Here is a 21,728-nt window from a genome sequence, read left to right as displayed (position 1 = left end):
AAAGATTACTTAATATTGTTGCAGGTTTTACCATTCTTTCTCTGGTTTCTTGGCCTTTCTGTCTAACTGGAGACTAAAAACAAAACAAACCTGACCTCCTAAGGGAGCAATTCAAAACTCAGCCTGTGCTCCGTATTTCACTGCAACTTGCCTCCGTGACAGGTACCATCTCTCTGGAGACTGGGGAAGCACCATCCAAAACCAAGGTGTCAAGGCTTGGGCCAAGTCTCTCGCTGTCGCTCAGCAAACTTCAGAAATGCCAAACTCTTTTTCTACAAAAGACTCAAAGTTCATCCTGTAGCATCTGTGACTCCAGAGCTAGGCCGACTCTGTCCGGCGGGGCTGCGCTCCGCTCGTGCCCGTCGCGCGAAGCCAGCGTGTAATCCTCATATACGTCTGTCCCGGCATATCAGCGAGAGGATCTGCGGCTCCTGCTCCCATTGCAGCTCAATCCGAGCACAGCGCGGCACAGGCGCGGCAGCCGGGCTGCTGGGAGAGGTGAGAGACTACACAAAAACAACCCTCCTGCCAACTCTGCTGAAAGGCGTTAAGCTAAGGTAGTCGGGGTGGAAAGTATTTAAGGCTCTGCAGAAGACTTGCTCTCCGTGCTCCAGCAAAGGGCTGGCACCTCGCACTACCTGATACACTGGGAGCATTTTTGCAGCTCGCCTAATGTGAGGACACAGTAGAGTAACTGTTAACCGCCTCCCCCGCTCCTTCCCCCCTCCCCTCCTCTCCCAAAGCAGCTCAAGGAGAGAATGAACTTGGATCCTTCAGGATTTGCTTTTGCAGGCGGAAGATTCATCCTTTAACTGCCCTGGATATGGACGATCTGTTACACAAGGACACTTGCAAGGAATCTTCATTTTAAGAGGTAACCAGTGTTTTTCCAGTTCAAAAATACACCAAAGTTTAGCTGTTACACCCCACACCCTGCTCACAGCACAGTAAAGCCTCTGGTCTCCCCAAACCATGCTCAGCTCAAGCTCCTGCCTAGGCTGGCAGACACCTACAGCTGTTGTCCCCCCTGGGGACACTGCTGTTCTCTGGCCACAGCCCATGGCTGCTGTGGGGACCAGAGGGAGTTGAGCTTTTACATCATCACATACAAAGCACGGTCACAAAATCAACTGTCCCTGCACAGAAATCCAGTGGCAGACGACACAAACATCTCTTCCAGCCTAAGTCCCTAGCCTGGGCTTCCTGCAGTGCTCACCCCGTATTTATGCTGTACAAATAAACCAAAAGGAGCAAGAGAACTTGCATGGTCCTGGGATCAACCCAAAGTGCTGCTGGTGGCATCCCTAGAGGCGAAGGTTAGCAGCCTCTCAAAACAGGTGGTCACTCTGCCTCTAATGGACAGGTCTGGGGCTGAGTTAATCTCCACAGTGCAGGAAAGTGGGAGCTGACCTGGGCTGAAACTGTACTGGCCATCACAGCTGAGTTTTAATGATGTGGAGACTTGCCTTAATCCTTTGGCCTTTTCCCGAGGGCAACTCAATTTATTAATAATGATAAAACTACTAAAAACAGGTCAAACTGATTATCTTGAAAGCCAGGTCAGCTATGCTTCATTTTGTACCTATGCATTTCTACACGATTGATTGCTGATAATACTGGAAATTTCTGTGTTAAAAGAGTCTCTCCTTGTCACTCAGGAGAGCTGGGAAATGGAAAACACGGGCTGTTTGCTGCCTGGCCTCCTTTCCTAGCTATCTGTGGGTATAAAAATTGACATCTGAAGAGAATTTCTTCCTCCTCATACCTCTGATTATTAATGGGAGAAAAATTTCCATGAACTTACTCCTTACCACTGCACTCTTCATTTCTTTTCAACATTTCAATCTATTTGGCCCATGGGAAGCTCAGCAATGCCTCTGCCTTGGGTATCTCTTTCACACCCCCAGTTCCAACCCCACTATGTGCCCTGTGCTTTGCTGCCACTAAGGGCAAGGGCAAGGATTGTGGGTTTTTTTATACCTCTTTGCAACCTGAGTTCTCCTCTGCTTCCCTGCCTGGGAGCACCAGCCAAGCCTATGGGCTCCAATGGCTGATGCTGTTCATTTTTATTCTCTTCCAGGTGCTTGGTCAGAAATAATGAATGGTTTTATAGGCAATCAACTACCAATTCATAAACGTCAGCCTGGCTCTGCTTCTTGTTCCCACCCCTCCAGAAGAGGACTGTGAGCTGGCAGCAGGACAGCAACACACGCTGTTAACAAAGATGGATGTTTTACACATACGAGTTAAAAAGACAATTATATTCAATTACTTCAAGTAACTTACGGTGATGTATCCCTGAATAGCCACGCGAAGGGCAATATGATGATTAGGGCAATGAATTTGCCAACTTTAATCTAATCAAGGCAATCTTTTGTTTAGCATTATCTGCTTTGCAGTGGCAGAGGATTTACCAAACCCAAGCAATCTTTGTAGATTTAACCCCAAAGCTGCCCAATTAGAGCTAATGATGATTGCTTTACACAAGAGGGAGGGAGATTTTAGCAGGCCTGGGGAAAGCTTTTCCCCAGGAAAAGGTTGGGCTGTACCAAGTACAATACTCTGTACCAGTACAATACTCTGAGGTGCAAAGGCATGACATGGGACATGGCACCTCCAACAAACATTTTCTCTGGTTCCTGCAGCAAGAAAAGAAAGGCAAAAAACACATCAAAAGCAGCACCCAAGGGGCAGGGACAGTGAGAGAACAGCATGTTTTGCACAGAAACTACACAGTTCTACACCGAGCTGGTGGCTCAGAGCTCGCAGGGGGAATGAAGCAGGGCAGCAGAGCACAAGGCACGCTCAGGAGGCCCCACCTTCCACCCCACCAGGGCTCCTGCAGGAATGTGTCTGCTCTGCCATTCGATAAGGGGGAAGACGCTGCTACCTGTCCCCACTTGTCGGAGCCGATTTTCTGGCCAAGGTTTATGAGCAAGACACGGACCTCCCACTGCTCTGCTCTCATCCTTGTCTATTCAAAGGCCAGCCAACCTTCTGGCTTCAAAGAGAAAAGATAGGAGGCAGAAATGCAGGTTTAAAGGGGATGTCCCTTTGCTGAAAATCCCAGGAATCAGGGAGGGAGGCATCAGAAACAGCCCTTATTTGAGGATGATGCAGGCTTTTGATTATCTCTGCAGATAAACCTGTGCTTCAAGAGAAACACAGGCTGCCTATATGGGTTTTCATAGCCAGCAATGGAGCTGTTTTGACATCAGTCAGAGCAGCACCTAAAAATTTTTGAGCTCAAAAGTGAGAATTAGGAAGGGTCTAGCAAGCTCTTTCTATTCCAAATGCTTCAGCTTACACGTTTGCTGAAAAAAAAATAGAAGAAGAAACCAGACCCGATGGCACTGAAGTGGGTTTCATTTACAGTTTGATTTGACAAAAACAATTCAAAAAGCCTTTGGGAAAGGACTTAAAGAAGTTGTCACTTAGAACTGGGGTGGAACTGGGCTGGGAAGAGACCCTGAGAAGCCCCCACACACCCTTGGTACCACACAGAATGTACTGGGCTCCCCCTACTTTATCTAAATCACATGTGAGTTGTGCAGGCCACCATATGGCTAAAAAATATACAGCTTTCCTATGGGTGTTCAACAGTCTCCTGGACAAGCACTCCAGCCTGTAAGCAGGCTTCTTTGCCATCAGATGTAGTGCATAAATATTTTGCAATCAACAGTGAAAGTCATTTGTTGCGAAAAAAAGTAAAGTATCACTAGATAATTCAATACCTGTTGTGCTTTTCTCAACAAATTTGCAAAAAAGACCCCACAAAAATTAATATCTTATAAAAGAGGAAGCACAAATTCTGATTTCTTGAGATGCCTTTTGGTTTGATTTCCTATGGAGTCAGTGATGCATGGGACACAGCTTTCATAAAGGGATCACAAGCTCCCTTGCAAAGGCTAACAAAGCTTTGCCTCTCTTTAGGAAGGGAAGAAAACATGCATTTGAAACACAAACGTTTTTTAACTTGAGTAGGGCTGAAGCAGGCTAATGTAAAGTACCTTGCACAAGTCTACAGTCAAACAAGAGCAGGACACCAATGAACCTCAATCACAGCAGGCAGAAATTACAACTTTATCAACTTTATCTCTAGAAGGCTTCAGAGCCCTGGAGTACCGGATTGATTTGCATTAATGGGTGAAAAACTTTCCCAGACACCAGCTCACACTCTCCTGTCACTGCAGTGTCATTAGCAGCTGTGCACAAGCAACTAGCAGAAAAAATGGGAAAGGGATGTCCCAGAGATGCTTCCACCAGTACTTCCACGGGTGAACTGAGCTGTGCTGTCAGAGGCCAAATCCCTCTAAATGGGGAAGGTGGGATGCTGCCTGGTGCAACACAGCAGCTTACAACAACTTTTGCTTCTTTTTTTTCCTCCCAGGTCCAGCTTCTTTGAAACAGATAATACTAAAACAGTGGATATCTGGAAATTCCCTTTTGCTGCCTGCATTTTCTCCCAGACGTCCAAATCTCACTCTCTCAAGAAGAAGGTTAATGTACAACAAACATGAAATGAAGTGTTGTTCACTCAGTAATCTCCCAGGGAAGCCCAAAGCATCAAGTGAGAAAGAAATCTTAGGTAGCATTCGTTTTTTTAATGTTACACTTTTCAACGTCCCAATTTTACTCATCCACAGTATATATTCAAAGAGATGTATGTTGGCATCCAACAAGCACAGTGGCAGTGAAACAGCAAGGACAGGCCTGTGCTTCGTTCCCCAGCTTTCCTGTGGTGATTTTCCTCACTCAGAGCTCTCCTAGAGTTGATGGGTTCTGGGCATCCCTAGACAGCCTCAGTGTGCAAGCAGGAGAGGCAAACCCAGCCCTGAGCCACTGAGTCTGTGTGTGGCTACTTGACTCCCTTTGATAGTCCCTCCTGGGCGTTTCACTGTTGTGTTTGGATGGCCGCCCCTCTGGCTGCAGGACTGTAGGTGTCGGCAAGGGAGATGTTTTTGTGTTTGTGTGATGTCCCCAGAATAATGATCTAGCTGTTTAAGTGAGCTGAGCGAATGAATGAGCACAAGAAAAACATCTTCACTGAAAGCACAGCCAAAGTTAATGCACCATTAATAATGGTCTGGGTGAATTATTGGAAGGGATAATAGGCCTGGGGTCAGGGAAGGTCTGAGACAAAGAACAGGGAAAATTGGGTCACAGAAACATGACAGAGCAGATCACGCTGATGCGTCCGTGGGATTCTCCTCGGATGAAGTCATATACCACCATGCAGAATATTAAGGGCTTTGCAGGGACAGGCAGAACCACCACTCAGATCAATATGGGAAGGAGCAGGAACAGACACACAAGGCTACAGTGGCTGCCTCTCAGTCCCCCTTTGAGAGATTCACTTTAATGTTGTTTAGCTACTTTGCAAAATACACCAACTGTGTGCTTCACTCAAAAAGGGAAACTTATGCAATAGCCAATTACACCATTCTGAGAATTTTCTAAGACAGAGAGGTGTCTGGGCAAGTGTGTCCCTTCCCTGAACGGCACCACCATGCATTTCAACAAAAAAAAATCATCTGAGGTGCTTCAGCAGCTCTCTTTTTCTGTCTCCAAAATTGTAGAAGGAGCTGCTGCAACCCCTACTCCCGCCCCATCAGCTGCCTGTCTTCACACTAAATTACTGACTAACCTTGGTTTGTCAGAATTTTCCTTCTTTAAAATGGAGATAATAATACCTCCCTACCTCAGAGGTTTGGTTAATGTTTATACAGCACTTTAAAAATGATGTGGTAATTAAGTGCTCAGTATTATTATATCAACGTCTATAATGATTCCAGCAGACAGCACTATAAACAGGGCTGCACCATGCCTACTTTCCTTTTGTTTGGCTTGTTAACATTTGGTTTGGTTTTCACACAGCATTCTTCAATTATTACTGGTTAATTATTCTGTTGTTTTATTACCTGCTCAATGGCTTTGACAAAAATAAGAGAAGAATAATAGGAAATATTCATTTTGGCCCACTGGGAACATTATAGCAAGGAGAAGCAGGAGGCAGGCCCCCACCAGCTCACCTGAGGAGACCTCTCTCCTGCCCCAGGCACTACAGACCATTTTGAAACATATCCAGCCAGCTGTTGCCACCCAAAGGGATGCAGAACAAGTTTTCTCTTCTTATAACAAAACTAATGGTAGCCTGATTTACAAAACTGTGTTTTTCAGACAATGGTCGTCAGGATGCTGGAGGAGACAACATGCTTAGTTTAACAGAGGGTTGGGTACAGCATCCCATCCAGATAAGAAATAGAGATCACATAACTACCTTCTGTTGGGCAAACAGCTCAAGTAATGGTAAATACCCTGTAGGAGAGTTGGAAGGAGAAGCGGCCTTGCTGGGATGCAGATATGTGAAAACTCAACAAGAAATAATAAAAAACACATTGCCCTTCAGCTATAAAATCACAAAAAATGATGCCTTGAAAAGCATTATTTTCTGACATCTCAAAGCACCTGCAGGACAGAGTCAGTGTGACTTCACACTCAGAGAACTGGGGTGCAGTGAGGAGCAGAGGGTAAGGCTTGTCTCTCCACTTCAGTACTGCTGGAGCCCCTGCATGCTCCTCACTAGCACAGACAGACCCAGGAGCCACTGGGTTCCCTGCTCAGCTCCCTGCAGGCACACAGACTTCGGATGCACATGTGGACACTTACTTGACACAGAATAAAGCCCATTCCTGGGGTTACCTGCATAACAAATGCCATTATTAAATCCATGAAAGATGGCAAACATCCCTCAGACACTGCAAATGGCAGGATGTCCCTCTCTGGCATCCCAGAGGAAACTGCCTCGGACGCAGTCACAATTACCATCCATCCTCTTGGGGATGACCCCGAGGAGCTTATCCTCTGACAAAGTTTATTCTACTGCTTCAGCTCAGGTGGAAGAACAAAAAAAAATGTCATTTGATGATGCTGAGGGATGCCCTTCCCCAGCCCCTGCCTAGGACATGGGCACTGCTGGCATATGGCAAGCACAAACACGGCTCTGGTGGAACACATTTCAGCCTGGCCACTGCTCCTGCAGCCAGGCAGCGTCTGACAGCAGGGCAGGCAGGCAGACAGACTGACAGGCAGGCAGGCAGGCATGCAGACAGACTGACAGGCAGGCAGACAGAAAGGCAGACTGACAGGCAGGCAGACAGGCAGGCAGACAGGCAGACAGGCAGGCAGGCAGACAGACAGGCAGACAGGCAGGCAGGCAAGCAGGCAGACAGGCAGACAGACAGGCAGACAGACAGGCAGACAAGCAGGCAAGCAGGCAGACAGGCAGGCAGACAGGCAGGCAGACAGACACACAGGCAGGCAGGCAGGCAGACAGGAGGCTGCTGAGCGAGCTGGCTCTTGCAGCTGGGATGGGGCAAGATTAGATCAGCGAGCTTCCCCCGCAGCCCCGTGGCCAACTCGAGGCAACACTGAAGGAATTTGCCCATAAATTTCCTCCCCACCCCAAGAAGAAGACAGCGCACTCAAATGAACTCAGGCCCTAATGGAAGTGGGATATTCTTGTTCAGCTCAATGTCTAACCCATCCTGGAGTTCCTGGCAGCTCCACTCAGCTCTCTCCCATGCACTGCCTGACCTTTGGTAAGGGCATTAAAACTGTCAGTCTTTTCCTGGGCAAAAGAGATGGAACAATTACAGTGAGGCTAAAAATGGCCTTTCCCTCTACATGGAAAATTTAGATTAAAAATTAAAGAGTTCATTGACATTTTCTATACGAACACGGAATTGTCGTTAAAAAATCAAACCCTGAAATTCCTTCGTTGCTATCTACCATCCCTGAAACTCAGCATGAGGGGCTTTCCTGCCTCATCCACCAAAGGAGCAGGGACAGCTGCTGCTGGCAGGGACATGAGGACCCCAGGAATCTCTTCAACATGCTGCCATGCAGCAGCTGGTGTTGCATCACCCTTCTTGTGTGACCAAAAATGGGGCACTTCCCTTCTTGGTGAGAAAACAGGAATTTTATGAAGCCTGCTGACATGGGAAGTCTTGGATGTGGTTGTGCAAAACAGACTGTACCCAAAACTTTCAAAAATTTCAAAATGGTGTGGGGGGGATGGATATATTCAGGTCGACAGAAATATTTTCAAACATTCAGATGAGCATTTGTGCATGAAGGCAATGCATTATCTATTATTCTACAAGAATTCCTGGGATCTTCAGGTTACTGGTAAGTGGCAGCCTTAGGGGGACAAACCATTTTTTTATACCTCTGGGAAGAGTAAATAAGATAAAAGCAGAGCTCTCCTGCAGCCAGAAGGAACCCCACAAGCACAAGGAAATCCCACAGTGGGGTGCCCAAACACCAAATCTCTGATGGCTTTCCGAAGAGCAGTAATTAGAAAAGTCCCTTGATCAGCCTTGCTGTCACCAGCCACCTTCTTCAATCCCAAATAGCTGGGAGAAGCTTTAAGGCATAACAGTTTTTCATCAGTTAATGTTTTACATTCTGTAAGAAGCAGCACAGAAGAGATTAAGATGGTTTAAGATCCATTATATTTTAGACTACAAGAACATGGAAGTGATGCAGTTGAAATGCCTTGACTTTATTTCAACAATATTTGCTGAAATAGATTTGAAAGGGACTGCTGAGCATTTGTGCTTCCTGGAAAATTAAAAGAAATCAAAAATTGCCTTTCTCTGCTAAATAAGCACTGAATTCTTTGTGACACAATGAAACCTGAAACAGCAGCAGTGCACATTTCCATTGCAAAGGAAACCCTCTCCACTCACACATTGCTGCTGGAGGAGTAGCAGGATGCCAGTCCCACCTGGGATGTACCAGCCTGCCCCACCATACCTCATCAGGAGTTTCTACATCCATGCTGAGCACTTCCAGAGTGAGACTTTCCCTCTAGTGCTAGCTTTGTATTAGATGAGTAAGGTGATATAACCACTGAATGGCAGAAAAGAAACTCAAATGGAAAGGCCTAATGCAGTTTATTAATTCCACAGGTGAGCTGCAAATGCTGAGAGTCTTGAAAATCACTTAATTGCCAGGCTGTCAGGCCAAGATGTGTTTTGAGGACGCTGCCAATCTGACAGTTATTAACAAACAAAGAGGCCACAAGCCCTGACTGCACTGAGATCCTTGTTATTTCTACTCATGTGCCACCTCCCAACAGGAAGTACTTAATAAGAATAATAATATCCCGAAAGGCCAACCTACGGCAGTGCAATTAAAAAGCTTTTCTGTCTCACTTTGAGGGGAGAAAAAAAAAAAAAAAAAGAGGGGGAAATTAAAATCAGACAGGAAATTCCACTAGAACAAGCTAGCTTATGTCCTAATAACACAGGATTGTGCCAACTCTTCCAGAAAGTAGAGGAGGGAAAGAAAAAAAAAAAAGGTAAAAAAAAAAAGAAAGAACAGAAAGAGAGAAAGAAAAAAGCAGCCCTCTAGACTGACTCAGATCTGAGGCTACATTGTGGTTCGGCTGTGGCTGCAATTCTAAAGGGAGAAAGGCAGCAAAGCAAATAAAGGGCAGTTTGCTTTTCAAGCAAGTTGCTGTTATATGATGTAACTCTCGTATGAAAGCGCGGCCACTGCTGCTTTGTTGAGAAAAGACACAGCCTGATAAGCCCGAAGGACCAGATGGATCTTGGGGCTTGTTCTCCCAACAGCTGCTGCCAGAGAATGGAAAGAAGAAAAAAAAAAAAAAAAAAGAAGAAGAAAAATCCCAACTGGGAAGGAAGAAATCCCAGCATGCAAGGGGCAGGCAGGAGGTGGGGCAGACCAGATGGTGGTTCAGCTTGGGCTGCCTGGATGGGCAGCAGGAGAAAAATCAGTTTGTCAAAAACTTCTATGGCAACTTATAAGGATGGACATGTTCCACAAGTTCTTACCATCCTGCTTCCTGGGAAGCCAGTAGGATTCAGCAACTGCCTGCACCTCCAGCTGATCCAGCAACTTCCAAAAACAAGTGGGCCAAAAGGGTTTGCCCCTGACTTCTCTGGGACCAGGCCAATGGATGACAAACCTTGCCTGTTTCACACTGAAGCTCATTTCACAGTGGAACCCACCTCACTTCAAGCCAGCTGGTGAAATGGGAGTGTGTGAACCTCAGCTGAGTGCCCAGATTATTCCCCAATATCCCCTTTCTCCCATGGTCCCCAATACCTGGCTGTGAGAGTCCCCAAAGTCCTCAATAGGTCTCTATTTCTGGGTATCCTAGGGAGACAGAAATGCATTTGATGGCTGTGCAAACGTGGCCCTGACAGCAGTCCTGCCTCCTGCAGTAGTGACTCTGGGGAGCAGAGAACCAGAGCCTGAGTCCATAGTTACCTGAGCATGCAGCTCAGGATGGCTCAGGTGCTCCTGGAGCTTGATTTTACATCTGAGCAGTTTCCTTTCCAAACTTCCAAAGGAGTTTTCCTCGGCTCTCTGAAGCACAGCTGCTTCAGGTCGCCTATAACACAACCTAAATTGTATATTGCCATTTTATGAGAGAAAGCACTGGCATTTATGACCACGAGGCAGCAGGAGCACCAGACAACACTGCTGCCCTCAGCTGCATCCAACCTGACCAAGCCCAGGATCTCTGCTGGCAAAATGTGGAGGGACAGGGAAGTTGAGCAACCTCAGACTGGAAGCCACAAGACTGGTGGAGTACCAAAGGGCAAGGCAGTGAATGAAGATGGAGGGAGAGCACATCAGCTATCACACAGTGCCTTCTGGATAACACTCATCTGAGCACCAAATCTGGCAGAGCCCTGACCATGCACCTTCCACTCATGCAAATAAAACTTTATTGAGAAGTTTCATCCCAAGCCACATTTCTAGGAGCGGATCTACAGATGGATATGTCTTTTAGCCTTCACGCCCCCATCCACGCATTCACACCCCTCCCCTGAGGTGGCACTGGCACTCACTCAATCACACACTGAACCAGCTCAGAGAGTTCATCCAGTTGAAAACTAATCACCTAAAATTTTATTGCACAGAGTTTTGGCTGGATCAGCACCCTGAACCAGTTCACCATGAGATCAATGGTGAAGAAAAGCAAAAGCCCTTAGGCTGCTGTTCAGCAGCCACTTCCACCCAGGCTGCCACTGAAAGCATTAGCCCTTACCTCCCTTGGCCACTTGCCCCCACAACACAGCACACCCCATGATGGTGGCCAGGATGTTTTTCTGTGACTGCAGGGCTGACTGGACTGAGGAGCATCTCAATGAAAGATGACATACCCCTTCTCAGGGCTGCCCAGCTTCCAGGTGCTGGTCCTGGTGGGCAAAGCTGCCTCAACCGTGTATGGAGCAGTTGGGCTGACTGGCCACTGCTAGCTAAATACACTTCCCCAAATCCATCAGGTAGCACACTACAAGCTGTTTGCTCAACCAGCCAACTCAACTTGCAGGAGCTGGAAAGCTGCCTTGCAGAAGAAAAACTCCCAAGCAGATGCCTAAATCCTGTGAAACGCAGGTGCCAATGCCAACAAGAAAGGGCATGCCAGCCCGCCCTGAGCACAGACCTACCTTGCTGGTCTCTGTCACTGCAGGGCTGCTGCTGCCACGCTGGGGACACCTGCACTGCCTCGTGCCACAGAGACTTGAGAGACTTGCTCAATCTTTCAGGACAAGGCTGCGCTTCACACTCGGCGCTGGCATTTCGAGCCTCTCTAATCCAAACCACAGGAGTCAGTTTGCTTTCTTTATGCATATCCTTCTCCAGGCATTAACACAAACTGAAATCAAACTGTTCCTATAGGCAATGGCTTGAAAAATTTCCCCTTCGTATGAAAGGTCTGTTTATATAATTTGCAAAATTGAACAGATCGAGCCTGGAAAAAACCCTTGCATGTCTGCTGTGCATTTTGACCAAACTTCTTGCTGGAAATGGAAGAAAATATGTCTGCTCTATACTAGTTGTGATAAGATTGCAGGGCTGGGTGTTTCTCTTTCTTGCAGTTTTACCCAGGTGATAAGGACCTAGGCAGCCTTCAAAGAAGAGTTTTGGGAGCTTCCATGCTTCAGGACACCAGTCCCCAACTCAGTCCTAGCCGACAGACTGAGAGGATGCTGCACGAGCTGGCTTCTAACCAGGCACAAGGCAGCCTGCTGCTCTTAACTAAGCACAAGGTCTGATGAGGAGAGGGGTGAGGAAGTTATCTGTTTTACCCAGCTGTGGTTTTGGTGCAGGCTAATAACTCCCATGTATCATCCTGCCTTCGTATGAAAATTTTCCGACTGGAATTAAAAATGGTCCCAGTGCAGTTTGCAGCAGATTCTCTGGGCAGCTCATGCAAAGTGCTGGTTGTTAGCATGCTGCTTGTGTAATGAGGGTGCTTAAGACTGTAAGGGGTCTCTGGAAGGTCCTTAAGAGTGATTGCAGTTCAGGAGACTCACCCACCTGGCAACACGCTGATTTATGGCCTGCTCAGTTAATAGCCCTGCTTAACACAGGAGTTTGTCGAGATTAAGTAATTGCCTGAAACAAAAAGTTTATTATCTTTAAGTCTCTGCTGATGAATGACTGGGTGTTGGAAGAATCATGTGAAAGATCATCTGTGATTCCCTCCCACTTCAGGGGAGGAAAAAAAAAAGGAAAATATAATAAGGTTTTAAAAGACAAGCTCTTCCAAAAGGAGTTTGAAAGCTCACTATGTACACTCAAACCTGATCCCGGTTACAAGGAGGGGGTTTCACACCTAGGGTGCCATCTAATAAATAGCTCAAGTAAAAACACAGTTCTGTGATGCATTTTTCCCTGCAAGTACTGCAAGTGTTTTGTAAACATTAATTAATACCACCCCTTGAGGGATAACTGATCCTGTCACACAATAATAAGACTGAGAATAAATCAAAATGCAAATCCTGTTTAGTTTCCATACATTACACAGTGGCTTTTCCCATCCTACAAAAATCTGGAAATTTTCCCATCTAGGAAAGACTGCAGATAACTGCAAAGTTAAAAGATGCTGCATGCTAAATTCTGCTGCAATTATTTCCCATCTCCACTTCCAGATGCTTCAGCAAGGTTAACCAGCTTGATTAAGGTCACACACACTCTCAGTGCCTCATGAAACTGAGATGCAAAGCACAGCAGAGCACTGGCTGTGGGACCTGCCTGCTGCACCCCAGCCCAGATGAGCTGCTGCCTGCAGCGCGGCTCGTGCTCCGAGATCACACGATCCAAACCTCTCCTCCTTCCCACCCACGGGTTTTCTCAGCTGGCACACGAGCACGGGAGTTTGGACACGAGGGAAGTGGGACTGACAAGAAACCCCCATCTCCAGTGGAGCTAAGAAACGTTCCCACAGCCCCAGATGTCAGACACACTGTCCCTCCTCACATCATTGCGAGGCCTTCCTGCAATAAAATGGGAATTGGCTCCAGCTTTTCCTAGCACTTCTCATATTACCTTTTAATCCAAATACATATGGTTCAGGGAACACTGAGAGACTGCATGAAAGGATGAACACCAAGAGAATGCAAACCCTGGAAAAAAAGGGATTAGATCTGCAAGACTCCCTTGGCCCCAAACATGTGCCCCCCAATTCCCCAGCATATTAATCAAGAGTCTGATGAGATTCCTTTTGAAATCTCCCAAATGATTTCTGTAGACTTCGGTGGCTTTTGGATCAGGCTACAAACTCAGAATAAATCATAAACTGGCTACATCTGCCAAGTTTATTTCTTTCTTTTCCAGGTTTCAGAACAAATCCATTTTACTGCTGGGAAAAAGCAGAATGAAATAACTGACAAGAGTTCAAATATCCTGTATCACTCCTCATATTAATTCAGCCAGTCAATCTATCCCATAACTTTGGGAAGTGAAGCAGATTACTTTGGCCAGACCAAACCACAAAACTGTGCTGCTTCATTTATGTGCAGTTTATTATTTAAGGCAACCTGTGCAAACCCCTCTCTTTTGGGTTAGAAGTGACAATGTGGGGGACTAAAAGTCTAAAGCTAAGCTACAGCTAACCAAAATACACTTGCACTGAAAAAAGCTAATGATCACCACAACCCTCCTTAGCCCACAACCAGTTTTGGAGAATCTCTCTTATTAAAAAATATCTCATCTTAAAGGATAAACAAAAAGCAAACACTTAAAAATGTGACCCAGGTCTCTGGAACCTCATATTTTGCATAAATTTGGATGGGTTTATTAATTTGTGGTTAATGTATTTCCCTTTTCTTATTTTGTGTTTTTTTTGTTTGTTTTTTTTTTTTCTTTTACTTTATCACTAAAAGCAAATTCCTCAAGCATAAAAGACCTCATTACACTTCCAAGTTGGATGATTCTGTTGCATGTCTCTCTATCAGCAAGCAGAAAACAGAGTTGTTTCCCCATTTTCAATTCAGAGCCTGGCTGATGTGTGTTGATAACTTCAAGATACCTTGAGAGATCTGCAAGATGGGGAACTTCCTATGGCAAACAGCTTCAGATATCATTTAGGGTCTAATTTATTCATTCATCATCTGCTGAAAGCAACACTGGCACTGGCTTTGAGTTGAAAAGCCACTGCACAATGGGTATAGCATCAAACTGAACTCTTCTCTCGTTTTCGGTGCCTTCAAGAAAAACAGCCAGACATCCTGACAGAAGAGGCTTGGGGAAGACTCCTGGATTTGCTTTGACCCACTACTCAGAGCCCCTTGTGCCATTTCAGGATGGGATCTACACAACCACTTGTGAACTGTGCCCACAAACTAGGGTAGCAGCAGAAATGGGTATATTAAGTTCTTCAGAAATGCAGTAGTGGCAGATCAAAACATCTGTGAACACTGTGTTTTACTGACAACACACTTCTAACTTTGAAACAGGTTCTGCTATCAGGCTATTAGTACAAGCACTTTACTTTGAAGTATGTACTGTAATTCTTAGAATTTTACTCCCAGCTCTGGTATTCATTTGGCTCAGGTTACTTCTATAATTTATCTTCCCACTGGAAAAATTCAGCCTGTAATACACCCATCCAGAGTGGTACTGGTTATATGCACCCTCCTTCTGTGCCCCTCTTTCATCCTGCATGATATTTTCAATAAGAAACTTTAAAGGGAAAAAAAAAAAAAAAAAGGAAAGAAAAAAGAAGAGGTTTTCAATCCTGGTGATGCTAGCTCTCAGTTTTTCCCACGAGAAAATCACTTAGCACTTCTCTGGGTTGAGGTGACTCATTGCTGTTCCCTGCTGGGGCTCCGCGCTCCCCTCGCGGTGTTTAGCGCAGGCACGCAACTCGCCCGGTGTGGTGGGTGTGTTGGCATTTGCTAATAGGCTCCCTGGGCTGTCACCTGCATGTGATGGCTGAGACAAAAGCTTAGGTGATGATTTCTGTTTACAGAGCAGTTATGATAAGCTGACATTTGCCTCTAGCTGTTGGGTTTGATAACTCAAATATGGCCTACATGAGCGCTCCTGTGAGCTGGCACCACTCTTGCTGAGATTCCTCTTAGAGGAACTTTTCCACTTATCCTCTTGAAAATTACAAGTGAATTTCTAATGCATGTGAATGAGGCTGCATTGACAGCTGAGGAAGCTGCAGTGCCTTAATCTCTACACTCATGTCCTCACATGTCATGTCACCCCTGCCACCTCCCTGGCAGCGGTCAACGCTCTCACGGAGGCTCAGCTTCCCAGCTCCCAATCTGAGGAATATTTCTTCACCCAGCCCCACAAGTACAGGTATCAATATGAGTATGTCCCTCAGACAGGGTACCTGCTGCCTGGGAGCATCCTGAGCAGCAAAGCTGCAGCAGCAGATGCCTTTGAACACCTAAATGATCATTTTCCCAGCACCAAGCCTGATTTCACAACTCTTCACTTGCAAACAAACAGCCTGTGTGTGCTCAAAAGAAGGGATCTGGGTCAGGGACTGAGGAGCCAAGGAAGCCACACTGCAAGAAGAGTGCCTTTGTTCCTCAGGGAACAACAGTGCCAGGTAGGCACCAGCACCTTGAAACATTGCTGGGGCTGCTGAGGAAGAGGAAGGAAAGAAAGCACCAAGATAATCTTGTGTTGGCATCACTTGGGCTGTCAAAGCCACAACTGGTGGAGGCCATGGCAGACCTAACCACACTGGAGAGTTCACAGCATCCTATTCCATTCCTCCAGGAAATATACTGACATGTTCACTTAGTAAAGAAAAAGAAGAGGTGCAGAAACAGAGCACAGGAAGCTGTGATGTGAAGGAAAGGGATGGCAGACTATTGCAGCCACCTTTCTAAACTGCTAATTGAATGCCAGTGGCCACAAATAACTATGGCTACGTTTAATTATTCACACTCATCCCTATGAGATTCTCAGTTACTTGACTGCCCAGCAACTGTGTTTGTGGGCACAACAATTTTCCAGATTACTGGGTTTTCCTCGTTTCTCAGAATGCATTCTTCTCCGATTTTCTCTTGACTTTATCTCATCTAGTATCAAGGCAAGCCACATCCATAGCCCAAAAGACTTGCCACACATAGCTTTGAGAGTACGTACACATGCTAATTAATATTATTAATATGTTGCAACCACAGCTCCCAGCCAAAAAGGGAATTCTAGAGTATAATCTAATTCATAGGTACTCCTATCACATCCCCTGGCAAACACCATCTAGCTGACATACAACTGGGAAATGGAGGCAAACTGGTTAATACATTTTCCTCTGATTCAAGTGACTGTGTGATCACATGAAAGAAATCTGTTAGCAGCTGGGCAAATAAGGGAAATTAATTGTTGTTCACCTTCAGCTATGATACGTTTCTTTTTTTTTTATCGGTGTCTGGTTCTAAGAAACCCTTAATTTGTTATTTGTAAGTCAAGTGTTACTACATTTGCTTATGTCCTGTAGTACCATAGTTTGTAAACAGTTTCACTGACTCAAGGGAGCTCAGGCTGTGACTGGATGGCAGATTCAGGCTTTGGAAAACAGCTCTCAATTCAGGAAAGTGATGGTGCATATCCCTCTTTTAGATAGTTCAGCTATCCCTCTTTTCATAGCCTGAACCTTCAAGTGACACAACACACCCCAGTCGTGCAGAGGTGGTGAGAGAGGCAGGACCAGGTCTCCATCCACCCTTGTCAGGCACTCTCCTGTGCTCCAGCCTTCCACCCTGGGTCAAGAGGCAAAGACAACTCTGCTGCCCAAACTGGGACACTCTACATTAAACTATCATAGCTGGAAGCATATTTGAGTTATCAAGGAGGCAAAAGGGCAGAGATGATCTGCCTTGAGAAACATCAGGACTGATCCCTCCCTATCCTAAGTAAACTTCTGTGACTCTGGCTCCCTGTGGAAACAAAATGACCATTTTTATCACTTCACCTCATCCCCGGTCTATAGAGGAATGAAAGGCGAATGCAGTGACTGCTAATATCTTTAGCCACATTTACTGAAACCTTTTGACACCAAGGCTATTTTTATTACCTAAGTGCACTATGCCTGTATCAGAATGCAAGTTTTATTGCTTACAGTTCAGCCTTGCAAAAAGCCTTTTCCAATAACTGTCTGTGGCAAAGATATGCCTTAATGACACAGGGAGAGGCTACAGTACCTCCTAGCACAGCCTGGCACAAAGAGCAGCGTTAGACATCCCACACATCCCTGCTCTCCCTCAGCCTTCACTCCCCTGCAGAGCGCTCTGTGCGCCAGGGCTGCTCCCAAAAACACCTGCCTTGGCCAAGCAGGAATGGCAATAGGGTATGCACAAAACAGGAATGGAACACAGCTCCCTACAAGTTCTGTTCGGCTTTTCAAAACAGCACAATAAGCAGATTTTACAAATTAGAAGTGGATGGTACATTCAGCATTCAGTCTCCTCCTCCCAGCCTCCCAACCCGAACCTGCAGTACCCAGCAGTGCACAAGGACCTCTAAGCAGCTCCACCAGGTCAGACAAGGCTCGTGGTGCTCCCATCTCCAGCAGTAAGATGGGACAGAAGATGCCTAACATCACACTCTAGAGTCCTCCCCACAGGTAATTTCCCATCTTGGGTCCTGAGCTAGAGATGTGCCTTCCTATTTAATGACCTTTCAGCGAATTCCCTTCCGAGCTGTGCCTCAGTTTCCCCGGCAGCAGAATAAGGTTTACAAGAATCTCTTAACAACAATACCGGTGCCTGCTAAAGTATTTAAAAAAGACTGGACAGAAATCTGTGCACATGTATGTAAAACTCTTAATTTTGAAGTTTTCTTTCAATTACATGGCATTCACCTATTCTTTTTTCCTGGAACTGCTGACTCTTTCAAATAGTAAAATGTATCCCAAGCAAATAAAAGTAGTTCAGAGTGATACAATCTTGGTGTCTTACACCCTCAGAGCATCGCATGCAACACCTATGTTGAGAAATCAGGAGCTTGAACAGATGCAGTCAGACTGCTCGCGGTGGGAGTTCAGAGACAAATAATTCAACCTTTCATCACTCTCTAATCCCAGGAAAGATATCAAGGTTAAACTACTGAGAAAAATATAGCGAGTGTTAAGCAACACGGATCTCTCTCTCAAAAGGCATAATTAGCCAGGTAGCCATGGTCACCCAGCTCAAGAATTTGAAGCTGCAGTAATTTCTCCCTTCCCAAGATGCACAACCCAAGTAGGTGCATTCACTGTCTGCAGCCACGGCGTGGGTTTGGTGTCAGCCGCTTGCTCTGTAATTGGTTCTTTATTGTGAGTTACCACGAAAGGCTCCAGGCAGTCCCCACAGACCTTGCCCTTGATCTGGGTTAAGATACTTTGACCTGTGATCCTTTATAATAAATGATATCCCCCTGCTGAAGAATGCTGCCTTCAACAATATAGGCCTGCCCTCAGGAAATGGGAAAGGAATTTTCCTATAAAGGCAGATTAACGAAATTCCACGCAAATTTCATGCATTTTGAATAATCAGCTGAACCGTGACAAACCAGCTTCCCCTTGCAGGGATCCTGCTCCAAATCTTTGTAGCTGGAAGACAAATTTAGCTGTCTCTTTCTTGGCTGCAAAGCGTGTTGTTTTTCTTGGACTTGGCATGTCAGGCTGAGAGTGGTACTCAGGGCAGCTCGTCCCCCAGGCTTGGCTGCCCAGCAGACAGAAAACACCACCCAGGCACCTGTGTGCTCATGTGCAAGGATGGCTGTAATTTGAAGTTTATACACAGCCCAATATTCCCTGTTGAGCTGGGATATGCTCCAATGCAGGGATCAAAGAGGATTTCTTGTGCTGATACGCCCTCCTCCTTGATCCCAGCTGGTAACAGAGGCAGTGAAACCTTCCCTCATGGTACTTTCTTCCACTGTTTTTGATAGCTCATGATATTCTGGGTTTGGGACAGGGCAGTGCTCAGCAGCTGCACAACCTGCATTGATGGCACTTGGCTGGGATAAAGCCACCCACCAGTTGTTCTCTCCCAGGCAGCTAAGACTGTCCTCTCAATCTTTTCCTTTTCCTTCATTTCTGGCCTCTCTACTGTCTCCCTAAACATGATGACAATAGGTGTCCCACTTTTCCATCTCTGGGCATCACTTCAGCTCCTTCCTCAGAGGTTTTCCCAGCTCTGAGGATACCAGCACCCATCAGGTTCCCCATCAATCCCCTTTTCTATCTCTTAGGGACATGGTCACTGCTCAAGGCGCACGTCACCACCATCACATACCCCAAAGCACTTCCCCTACCAGATGTGCACCACTCCTCCCAAAACCTTCTCCCTGATGGTCAAGGTTGTGTCTGACTCAGCACTTCTGAGGCTCACTCCTGCATTTTGATCCTTGAGCCAAAGTTCTCATCAAGGCACGGTATTCTCACATCCCTCTGCTCACCAGGGTCTAACCAAGAAGCAGTAAAGGAACATTGTCTACTTTTAGATTTCAGTTTCCTAAAGAAATTGGTTTATTTTAAGGGACATGGGTGATAGTCAGACACAAATGTTTTCTCATAGAGTAGTGTGTGGTGATGGAATCCCATGCGACAATAAAAATTTTAAAGCATTAAATTTTTTTAAAAATGTAATACAAATTATAGCAACTTTCAGTGTTTCTCCACCAGTTTATATGGAAATATTTTCCTGATACTCATGAAAATATCAGATGAGAAAACTTTCAGGTTACAAAAAGAGTCTTAGGAGTCTTTCACACGCAGCAATGTTAATGAGACTGTGGCCACAAGGAGCGAAAGCACAGGAGAACAGTGTTTGTACTGTGTATATCAGCCCTCATGTGTGCTTTCAGAGGAGGAAGCAAACAAAATGTTTTGCCAAGCTCCTGAAACGGTATGATGTTAGGATAAACTCCTGCACACCTTTACTTACTGGAACATTAAAAAAAATGTAAGTAACTATCAGTTGTCATTACTACAGCTAAACTAGGTGATATTCAAAAGCTATTTTCCTAGCCATGGCCACCACAATAAAAGACAGAGGGACAGTTGCTCTGAAAAGGATGGCACTTCCTTGATTCAAGTAAATCATTTATGAAATTGAGATCTTTTAAACAAAAAAGTTTGGGAAAAGTGTCTTGGAGTTAACAGCAAAGCAGACAGCAGCACACTAACAGCCTGACATAAAGTCTATTGAAATCAATGGGAGTCTTTCCGCCAACTTCATTGGGGTTTGGATCCAATCCCCCAGGAGAATAAGCTATTCTGCAATATCCATTATTACGCACTGTTTTGTCCTGGTAATTAGATGCCGGGAGAGCGCAGTGCGATTGTTTAAGGCACTGATCACTCACCCATGGAGACCCGTGCTCAGAGCCTGGGTGGGTTGAACTCAGAGGGGCTGCAGATTCCCACTGGCGCCTGTCTGCATTCCCAGCCCCACCGCTGCTCCCAGGTAGACAGGGCAGGAAAAGGCGGGAGAAAGGGAAGGTCAGGGCTGAGCTGGCAGACATGTGGTGAGCCCCTGCCCAAAAATACCTGGCTCCTGCCCGTCCTCCAACTCCTCAGTTTTCCCCATGCACCGTCACGCATACACAATATTTGCAAAGTGGACAGCCAGCAGGTCTCAGGTCTGCACAAAGCAGCTCTGTACAGCCCCAGGCATTCTGCACAGTGCACTGAGCATCACCAGCACTACTGACTATGCAGGGAACACGACCCTGTGTTTACATCTTGCTTCTAAGGTAAAACATATTGCTCCTTGGAGGATAGGTTTGAGGGAGGGACTGCAAGTCCCCTGCAACCAAAATACAAACAGAAGGGGTAAACCACGCAGAAGGGACTCCCACCATGAAGCTATACATGTGAATCACTATGAATACAGGACTCCACGCCATTAGCAGCCAACAGAGAAGACAGCACATCCTGAACTCTCAGAGGAGACCAGCATCACAGAGCTCTGCCTCTGTGATGAGGCTCAACACAGAGAGTCAGCCAACCTGTGCTCATCAGTTAAAAAAAACAAAAAACAAGTAACTAAGGAAGTTCAGCAGGTTGTGGCTGGGATGAAGACTGCACTACAGGCTGCTAGTTCACAGTTTCTTCCCACAGAAGATCTGCAAGCTACCAAGTAACACAGAGAGGATGCAGGTGACAATGATCAGAGGTATTCCCTTGCACAGTTCAAAGCCTATCTGTGGCACTGCTCGCTGTAGGATGGTGCTTGCACTAAAAGAATGTATCACTTCAGAAAATGACCATAAATTCACAGAAGAAAAATCCCAGGTGATGCCACCTGGAAATCAGCTGGTCCTTGAACTGCAACATTTGCAAGGCTGTGAGAACACCACTGGGAAGCTGCTTCCACACCTGCACTGCAGCTGAGTGCTCCTGCCTCTCTGAAGCTGGAGACACAGGTAGACAGACATTGACCTCG

The 21,728-nt window shown here is 46.0% G+C and overlaps 1 protein-coding gene across 1 annotated transcript in view; it reads right to left on the bottom strand.

The window, feature by feature from the left end:
• The window catches only part of GLI2 (GLI family zinc finger 2), a 188,850-nt gene that overhangs the window by 68,493 nt on the left and 98,629 nt on the right, over positions 1–21,728 (bottom strand). The gene's annotated exons all lie outside the window — the stretch shown is intronic.

This window comes from Oenanthe melanoleuca, chromosome 7, assembly GCF_029582105.1.
Source record: "Oenanthe melanoleuca isolate GR-GAL-2019-014 chromosome 7, OMel1.0, whole genome shotgun sequence".
Taxonomy (NCBI): domain Eukaryota; kingdom Metazoa; phylum Chordata; class Aves; order Passeriformes; family Muscicapidae; genus Oenanthe; species Oenanthe melanoleuca.
This window is presented reverse-complemented; position numbering and strand designations above follow the sequence as displayed.